The sequence below is a fragment of the Theropithecus gelada genome, unplaced genomic scaffold, assembly GCF_003255815.1.
Source record: "Theropithecus gelada isolate Dixy unplaced genomic scaffold, Tgel_1.0 HiC_scaffold_500, whole genome shotgun sequence".
In the NCBI taxonomy this organism is placed as follows: Eukaryota; Metazoa; Chordata; class Mammalia; order Primates; family Cercopithecidae; genus Theropithecus; species Theropithecus gelada.
Genome location: NW_020261603.1, coordinates 1,564 through 9,169, shown reverse-complemented (window position 1 = coordinate 9,169; position 7,606 = coordinate 1,564). Strand labels below are relative to the sequence as shown.

The 7,606-nt window shown below is 40.6% G+C and overlaps 1 pseudogene; it reads right to left on the bottom strand.

Moving 5' to 3' along the window:
- Positions 1-5,009: 5,009 nt before the first annotated feature.
- Positions 5,010-5,108, bottom strand: LOC112617837 (annotated as a pseudogene).
- Between the last annotated feature and the right edge of the window lie 2,498 nt (positions 5,109-7,606).

Below are 7,606 nucleotides of genomic sequence, written 5' to 3'. Positions count from 1 at the left end.
ACTCTGGCCTGGGCCACAGAGTAACACTCCATCTCAAAAAAAAAAAAAGAGTAGTAGGAACTATGTTTTCATTCCCCTAATCTGGGTTTACATTAAAACAGTTTCTGAATTTCTTTTATTAGTGACTATCACCGTTAGCATGGCATAGATTTTATCAAACAATGTGTGAACATTCTGGAGTTGAATTCTGGAGCTCTGATTGATCCATACTTCTTGGATTGTTTTGCTCTGACATCAGGATGATAGGCATATGATAGCTGGGAATAAACAGCTGAATCAGGCACTGCTATGGCTATGCTAAACTCTTTAAACATGTCCTGCAGAGGACTCCTTCAATGTGGATGGACACATTTTAAAGGTTGAATGATGTATTTGATAAAATGTTTAACAACAAAATATAGTTCTTATAAGCCCTAATCTAAGACCAAGATTAAAAAGTTATAGCTAATATTTATTGCATACTTACTAAAGTACTTACTACTTAACATATGTTAAGCCCTCTACTGCATTATGTTGTTAAATCCTCACAACCACCCTATTAGAAAGCTGCTATTATTACTACTTTACAGATAAGGAAACTGAGATTTAAAAAGATGAAGTTACTTGTCTAGGAAAATATGGTCAGTGAGTAGAAACAAGACTCTAAGATACACACACAGCCCCATATGACAATTCAGAGCAAATTAATTACCCTGGGATAATATGGCTAAAATGTTAGTACATGAACATGGTGCTTCAAATTTTAGTGTCAAATGCCAGCAACTATATTATTTATTTCCAAATATGTTTCTTAATCCCATGACCCAGAGAGTTAATTGCTAAATATCACATTTACACCTGGGGAAGTAGTTTATACTTAATTTAAAAAAAAAAAATCACCTCTATAATACTTCTATGTTATTATTATAAGTTCTCTAAGGGAATGGTAGAAGACAGGTTCCTGAACAAACACAGTAAAAAGCTGTTCTCTAAATAGCTAACCTCAATTGTCTTAGTGACCTTGGACACATTACTTGGAATGTTTGCAAGGGTATAATAACTGTGACTTCATTTAGGCGAAACAAGTGCTTCTGCAAATGTTTACATGGTCCTAATTGCCCAAACCTTTTACTAGTGTTTCCCTGCGACATCATTTTTCATTTAGCCAATAAATAGAAACACTTGTAAAAATGTTTGCTTAAAACAACCTGCAAACAAATGTTTCTGTCAAAAGAATTAAAAGAAATATTTCAAATTAGATGTTATGATCAATAATTCAAACATATTTTGATGATTAAGGCATACTGAAATAAATTGCTGACCAGGCACAGTGGCTCATGCCTGTAATCCCAGCACTTTGGGAGGCCAAGGCAGGCGGATCACCTGAGGTCAGGAGTTCAAGACCAGCCCGGCCAAAATGGAGAAACACCGTCTCTACTAAAAATACAAAAATTAGTTGGCTGTGATGGTGGGTGCCTGTAATCCCAGCTACTCAGGAGGCTGAGGCAGGAGAATCTCTAGAACCCATGAGGCAGAGGTTGCAGTGAGCCGAGATCATGCCATTGCACTCTAGCCTGGGGGACAGGGAGAGACTCCATCTCAAAATAAATAAATTAATTAATTAAATAAATAAACTGCCTCCTTCTAAAACTAACTTGACTTTTTTTGGGGGGACAGGCAAATATCAATGTATGTGGGGTTCAAACAAAATAACAAAATTGACCCACAACCTTCTGTCTTGTTTCTATAATCTACTAAAAGATGATATGCTGGCTGGGTGTGGTGGTTCACACCTATAATCCCAGCACTTTGGGAGGCGGTGGCAGGTGGATTTCCTGAGCTCAGGAGTTCGAGATCAGCCTGGGGAACAGGGTGAAACCCTGTCTCTATCCAAAATACAAAAACCTAGCCAGGCATGGTGGTGTATGGCAGTGGTCCCAGCTACTCAGGGGGCTGAGGTGGGAGGACTGCGGGAGCCTGGGAAGCAGAGATTGCAGTGAGCCGAGATCGAGCCACTGTACTCCAACCTGGGTGACAGAGTGAGACCCTGTTTAAAATACATATATATATATATATATATATATATATATATATATGCCCTGGTTTCATATTACCATACTACCATGAAAATACAGAGGCCATAGCTAACCTTTCAGCATAGGGCAACCACTTTTGAACCACAATATTTGGAATTAGCCAATCTGGGCCTCAACTTTCTATGTATCATTATGAGAAGTTTGATTCTGGACAAGCGACTTGAATCTGAATTTCAGTTACTCTGTATCCATGGGGGACTGGTTCCAGGACCCCCTCAGATACTAAAATCCACAGATGCTCAAGTCCCTTATAGAAAATTGTGTAATATTTGCATACAACCTACGCACATCCTCCCGTAAGTCATCTCTAGGTTACTTACAAGATCTATTACAGTGCCTACACATCCTCTCATCTGGTGGAGTCAATGTGGTATTCAGCATTTAGCAAACTCAAGTTTTGCCTTTTAGATCTTTGTGGAATTTTTTTTTCCTAATATTTTTGATCCATGGTTGGCTGAATCTGCAGATGTGGAACCCACAGATGCAGGAGGCCAACTGTAATTTGTCTGTGATGTAGGGCAAATAAGGATACCTCTCTCACCTTTTTCAGAGTGCAAATCAAATAACATAATGTAGTGTTTTATGAACTCCAAAGCAGTGTACAGGATGCCCATCAGTTGTCTGATATCAACGAAAAGGTCACCACATTCTCTTTGATCTCCATTATAAATCAACGAACTGGTGGAGGGAGTGGCGACAGCACTCGGTTTAGGAAGCTTCGAAATAAGGTTTTAATCTACTCAAGGTTCCTCCAGCATTTTCAAGGCAGTAGGAGTTGCTGTGCATCAGCTTTTCTGGTGGTCTTGGAAAGGACGGATTCAGTGGCGCAAGTGTTGCAGTGTTGCATAAAAATTCAAAAGGAATATCTCTTCTCAAAAAAGTAAAAAACGAATAAAACCCATCTTTGCCGCCCAAGTTTCCCCACAGCTAGGATATTTTCCCCTTTCTCTCTTTTTTTTTTGTAAGTTTCTTGAAGAAACTTGTTCTTTATACTTTCTGACTCCATTTCTCATTGCCCATTCATTCTCCCCTCAAGAAGCAGTCTGATTCTGCCCCAGCTGAAACTTCACAGGAAAAGGTCACCAATGATTTTCTTTTTGCTAAACCCTAAAGACTTTTCACTCAGCATCTGACCTAACCACACAGCAGTATTTGACCTACTGAACACCCACTCCTTGCACTCTCTCATGAATTCACGGATGCCCTCTCCTGGTATTTCTCCAACTCTGGAGGCTCCTCCCACTACCTTCTATGGGCTCCCCTTCCTATGCCCATATTGTACATGTGGGTATTCCTGTTTTGCCCATAACCCTCTTATCTGGTTCCTCGTCTGCCCTCCCTGAGTGATCTTCATCCTGTGGCTTCAGCTGCAATTTACGTGGCAGACAAGAAACATATTACTCTCCGGCCAGGCACAGTGGTTCACACCTGTAATCCCAGCCCTTTGGGAGGCCAAGGCAGGTGGATCACGAGGTCAAGAGATCGAGATGATCCTGGCCAACATGGTGAAACCTCATCTCTACCAAAAATACAAAAATTAGCTGGGGGTGGTGGCACGCGCCTGTAGTCCCAGCTACTCGAAAGGCTGAGGCAGGAGAATTGCTTGAACCTGGAAGGCGGAAGTTGCAGTGAGCCGAGATCACGCCACTGCACTCCAGCCTGGCGACAGAGCGAGACTGTCCCAAAAAGAAAAAAAAAAAAGAAACACATTACTCTCAAGCTCTAGACCTGCATATGCAACACTGAACTCATCTTATCTCAAAACTGCCCCTCCTCTCAGCATTCACCATAGAGTAAAGGACATATCCTCTGTCGCCAAAAGATAAACATCATTCTTGATCCTTCTGGCTCCCTCACCTGCAATCACTCCAAATCAGCAAGTCATATGAATTCTCATCTACAGCATTGGCTACATCTACCCATTTCTCTGTCTCCACTGCCTTCATTCAATCACCACCATCCAATCTTCTTCCCTTCAGTCTTACCCTCCTCTAATCCATTCACCACACTGCAACCAAAATGTTCTTTCCAAAATTAAAACCTATTGCCATTTGGATAAACTACACACATCTTAACATTACCTGAAAGAGTTTATGGCCACCTACCTTCTTGGCCTTATCTCTTTAATCTCTCTCTCTACCCCTACCCTCACCCCACACCCACTCCCACCTCACCCTCACTCTATATCTACCTATAAAGAATTTATACAGGCCAGGAGCAGTAGCTGATGCCCGTAATCCCAGCACTTTCAGCTGTGATTGTGCCACTGCATCTCAAAAAAGAAAAAAAAAAAAAGATTTATAGAAACTGGAACCAGGTGCGGTGCCTCACACCTGTAATCCCGGCACTTTGGGAGGCCAAGATGGGAGGATTGCTGGAGGCTAGGGGTTCAAGACCATCCTGAGCAACATAGTGAGACCCCATCTCTACAAAAAAATTTTTAAAAGTTAACTAGGCATGGGGGTGTGAACCTACAGTCCCAGCTACGCAGTAGGCTGAGGTAGGAGGATCGCTTGGGCTCAGGAGTTTGAGGCTGCAGTGAGCTATGATCACGCCACTGCATGCCAGCTTGGGCAATAGAATAAGACCTTGTCTGAAAACAAAACCAAACCTGGAATTTTCCACATGCTTTCTCACCTATCTTGTTTCCTCTGCCTGGAACACTGTTTTCCACCACCATCACCCTCATCTTCTTTATCACCAGTCCCCTCCTTACCTCCCACCCACACACAAACAATCTGGCTAAGTGTAATTCAGCTGTCCGGTCCTTGATGAGGAATCACATCTCTCCTGACCTCCAGGTCCATTTTGAATGGCCTCTTATATGCTACCACAGCACCTAGATTTCCTCCACTATTATGCATCTCAAGCTATTTTTTTTAACTTTATAATTTTTTACCATTGGTATAAACCATACACATCTTAACATTACCTGAAAGCACTCTTCACAGATTTGCATGTCATCCCTGCACAGAAGCCATGCTAATCTCTGTGTTGTTCCAGTTTTAAGGTATGTGCTGCCGAAGTGAGCACACAAGTTATTTTCAAATGGCTTGTTTACTGTTGGTCTCCCCCACTAGACTGTAAACTTCATGAAGGCATGGACTGTGCCTGTCTTGTTCATTCCTACCTCCAAGTACTGTGCCATGGCACAAAACAAGTGCTCAATCCTTACATGCTGAATCAACAAATCAATGAATCCCTGAAGGTGGAAGAGAAGCTGTTCTGGAAAAGTGATAGTGCTGGTAAACGTGGATCAAGAACATGTAGGAGGAGATCATTCAGCTAATTTCCTGGAACAAAAAATCTGCTAGTTATATATCTGATGTTTCTAACCTATAACACATGTTTTTTGTTCTGTGACTGAAAAATCAACATTTATATAATCACACCTACAGAATACAAGATGAAGTAGATATTTAACAATTTCCCAGTTACATAAGTATTCACAGGTAAACTGGATAATGCCAGATAGAACAGCTTTAGTTTGTACTGAATTATAAACTGGTTACACTAGGCAGGAGAACTGGATAAATAAATCTCTACCATGGTCACAAATGTGGCATATCATATGATTGGGGGATTCTATTTGAACCACATAACTCAAATGAACAATTAATGAGTGTATGAAAAACAAACAAAATGTTAATGAAAACAGCATGCCTGCCATCTTAATGCAATGGCCTCCATATTTTGACTTTGGCTTTTGCTCATAACTCATACTGTCATCAAGATTAATTACTTATGGAACAAATAAAACTTTTACCTTGTCAGCACGAAGGCAAATTATGCATGTTTTTCAATGTCTGGTATGATCCACAGTAGCCAATGAAACAGAGCAAACATAACGCATGGAATTTATTGCTGGTGGTCATTTTTATCACACTGTCACTCAGCACTGAGTTCTCTGAATTAATTGGCTTGCGTCAGAAACTCCAAGCTAGGATGTAGTTCAGTTCCTTATGAACCAAATGCCAAATGTACTCTAAAAGGAGAAAGCAAGAAGAAAAAAGCAACTCCTTGCTATCTAGATATCCCTGCAGACTTTTTCTTCTAAGGGCTTAACATTTGCTGAAGCAAATCAGCATTTGGCCAGCAACCGATGGGGCCACAGACACTCTCTGTACTTTTCTAGGGGTATTGGGGGACAGGGTGACATGAAATAGGATAGGATGACAATGGGAAAATAAAAGTAACAGCAGCAGTAGCTTGGTGCTGCTGGTAACTGTCTAGAGATAAAGAATCCTAAAAAACCTGCCCAATCTAACCTTCTCCAAGTTCCCATTAAAGTCAGGTCTTTTGAAACCAGTAATTAAATTAGTACCTGTCTACCTGCCTACTTTTTTATATGTAAATGAATGACTTCAAGTCTTAAGCAAAGGCTATATACAAGATTAAACTGTAATAGAGTATGTCAAGTATCTCATAAATATTCAGTAAATATTAGCCTTGGATGTTTTTTAATGAAGACGTTACTGGGCTAGGGCCAGCTTGGTTTTCCTAATCAGGCACCATTTTTTTCTGTAAATGGTTACATATTCTTCACAGTTGTTTTTCACTAGTATAATTAACCTGAGTCCTTAGCCCAAAACCTACATCCGTCAATCTATAAGAAAACAAAATACTTTTAATGAACATTCAGCTATGTGCCTACTTTTTCTATTATTTCTCTGTGACATTCAGTGATCCTTCTACCATGAAACTTTCACTTATTACCCTACTGAGAAATAAGTTTCCAACTTTATTTTCAATCTTTTCAATAATAATGTTTTCTATATCTTGTTTTATTTAAAAAATCACTTTCTGCCACATACTTATCTATGGGTTTTATTATCTCCAGTATTTGACTGTATAGTGTTTTATAGTCATTGTATTCCCCACAATGTAGAGACTTAACAGCTTTTAAAATAATGTTTTTTTTTTTTTTTTTTTTTTTTTTTTTTGAGACGGAGTCTCGCTCTATCGCCCAGGCTGGAGTGCTGTGGCCGGATCTCAGCTCACTGCAAGCTCCGCCTCCCGGGTTTACGCCATTCTCCTGCCTCAGCCTCCGAGGAGCTGGGATTACAGGCGCCCGCCACCTCGCCCGGCTAGTTTTTTGTATTTTTTAGTAGAGACGGGGTTTCACCGGGTTAGCCAGGATGGTCTCGATCTCCTGACATTGTGATCCACCCGTCTCGGCCTCCCAAAGTGCTGGGATTACAGGCTTGAGCCACCGCGCCCGGCCTTAAAATAATGTTTATTGAGTTCTGTGATTATAAATAAGTACTACATGTTCATTGCTTGTCATTTTGAAAATATGGAAGAGAATAAAGGGCAAAATAAACAATGCCTATTCACCCTCCACTGGAAAAAAAGCACTGCCCCGTTGTGGCCCTTTCAGCCCTTACGTAGATTTTGTTTTTTTAAACATAGTTCAGAGCTTACTACAGATACGCATTTTTTCCCAACTAGCAATCATTTCCACAACTAGCAAACACCTTTCCACACTTTTAAACTTCATTAAGAAATCCTTGGCTGAGCGTGGTGGCTCA